This window comes from Alosa sapidissima, chromosome 13 (assembly GCF_018492685.1).
Source record: "Alosa sapidissima isolate fAloSap1 chromosome 13, fAloSap1.pri, whole genome shotgun sequence".
NCBI lineage: Eukaryota > Metazoa > Chordata > Actinopteri > Clupeiformes > Clupeidae > Alosa > Alosa sapidissima.
Genome location: NC_055969.1, coordinates 27195017 through 27197516, shown reverse-complemented (window position 1 = coordinate 27197516; position 2500 = coordinate 27195017). Strand labels below are relative to the sequence as shown.

General features: G+C 41.1%; 1 protein-coding gene across 4 annotated transcripts in view; it reads left to right on the top strand.

The window, feature by feature from the left end:
• lrrc75bb (leucine rich repeat containing 75Bb) overlaps positions 1–2500 on the top strand; it is a 47980-nt gene that overhangs the window by 19748 nt on the left and 25732 nt on the right. The gene's annotated exons all lie outside the window — the stretch shown is intronic.

Genomic DNA, 2500 nt, shown 5'->3' with positions numbered 1-2500 from the left:
AGTCACGGTTTGGTACATACCTCGGTTCAGACATCACGGTTCGGTTTCGAGTTTGATACAATGGAGGGAAAAGCAAAATAAAAATGCAGAAAGCAATTTTTTTTATTGTGCATGTGTCAGGCTGTACCACCTAGTGTCATACAGTCTCTTCCCTGAGCTATCTGCAACAGCCTGTAGTGTGTAAGATGTAGGCTAAACAATAAGTACCCAGACTCCATCTGTAACTTGTAAACAAAATAAGACAATCAGCTATACTGTAAAACTGAAAATAGGCCTACAGCATCTCTTATTTCTGAAAGTGCAACTTACATAGAATAGTGATTTTTAAAAATCCACTTTCAACATCCGTGTTAAGTTGGGAAGGGTCTACAATTTGTCTCATAATTTTTCAGTGTGTGTACAGTAATAATCTACTAACTGTGAAAATATCACACTATTTTGCCTTCTTTTAAAAAAACGAAATTGCTCCTTTCATTTCATAAACAGACTACAACTAGAAGTCACCGTAGCATGGTTTGTTTATTAGCCTGGTTAGCGTTGACACTTTCTTTTACTTTCTATGCACTTAACACTACAAGCTCCTCATGTGAGAAGTTACAAGTTACCCTAACATAAAGGTAATTACCACGCGATTTACATAGCTTTCTGTCATTACGAAATCATTTCATTCAAGCCATAGGTTTTGGCCCTATTTGTATGTGTATCCAAAGGCTGGTGAAGCGCAGGGGAAGTCTTTTTTTTCTCGTTTCAGTGAGCCTACATCATCTGGGTGATGGCTTCGAATATGTGTAGCATGTTCAATATATTTCCACTCACATACCCAACTGCTGAACAACGCCGACACACAGTTTCATCTTATCCACCACTCTCTCGCCTGTACTACTGTAACTGAAGTTCTCAAACTTGCGATCTTAAAGAGACCAGCGGATCCTCTAACTATTGTGGGTCGCCACCACTCGCTTAGTGCTGCTATCTCTGACTGACTCGACCGACGACATGGCAAAAAAATAACACAGGCGCCAATCAGAGCTAAAGAGCTAAGGCGAGGCTACAGATTAGCGTTAGGTATCGCTATAGAACTCTCGTAACTCTCGTACTTAACAGTATTGCGCATTACATGAATTAATCCGCACACAAGTTTTATGTATTTTTATACTGTGTATTCTCCGTGTAAATTCATGCACCGAACCGTGATGCCCGTACCGTTTCGGTTCAGTACGAATACATGAACCGTTACACCACAAAGACACACACACTCACACAAACAAACACACACTCACACAAACAAACAGCAGATCATTGGCGTGGTGTGCTACACCAGTGTGTGCTAGCCTAGCACTGCAGAGATTAGCGCTGTAAGACGCTTAGTGTTCCATGTGAGGATTAGAGATGCTGGCTAATTACGGCACTGCCATAAAGACACCTCTCCACCGCCCAGAGCTGTGGACTGCACAGGGCTCGGAGCCGGATGTTGGGGAGGAGCGGCCTGACCGTCCGTCTTTGTTTGGCTCTAATGGCATTACAGCTGCCAACCCGCAGACACACACAAAGTCCCGACAGGCAGCAATACACAGGAATACAGCACACAGATACACACTCCCGACAGACAGGAACACACAGGGATGCAACCCACAGATACACACTCCCGACAGACAGGAACACACAGGGACACAGAGGCAGGGATACACTAACACTATTTTGAGCAACGCTTCAGGGTAGTGTTAGTGAGCAATGATGTTTGGGCTCTTTCCCACTGATGGAAGCATCGCAAATCATAAGCAGGGAAGTCGCTGAAAACTTCCAGTCAGAGCATTAGGAATCTGTTGATCATGTTATTGCTGTTGATCATGTTATTGCTGTAAGTCACAGCATTAGGAATCTGTTGATCATGTTATTGCTGTAAAGGCCCATTCACACCAAGAACGATAATGATAACGATAACTATAACCATAACGATAAAAGCGTTCACACTGAACAACGATAATTAAAGTCTCTCCTTGTGTTAATGAATGTGACGGTAAAAATTCGATGGGTTCTGATTGGCTATTAGCTTATTATCGTTCTGAAAATCGCTCTGAAAGTGATCCCCAACGATATTGTTCTTCATGTCGTTATCGTTATAGTTTATGTGTGAACGTCGTCATTTATATTAACAAGAACGATATTTATTTATAGTTATCGTTATCGATATCGTTCTTGGTGTGAATGGGCCTTAAGTCAGAGCATTAGGAATCTGTTAATCATGTTATTGCTGTAAGTCACAGCATTAGGAATCTGTTGATCATGTTATTACATTACATTACATTACATTACATTTGGCTGACGCTTTTTAACCAAAGCGACTAACAACATGGTAAACAGTAAGTTTTTAGAACAATTCTCACAATTTTAGGACAGTTTAAAAAAAAAAAACATTAGAGTACAGTAAGAATAAGTGCGTCGGTGAGTGCTGTTTTTAACAGTTACTTGTCAGTTTAAAATGGCTGGTGAGTGCTAGGAT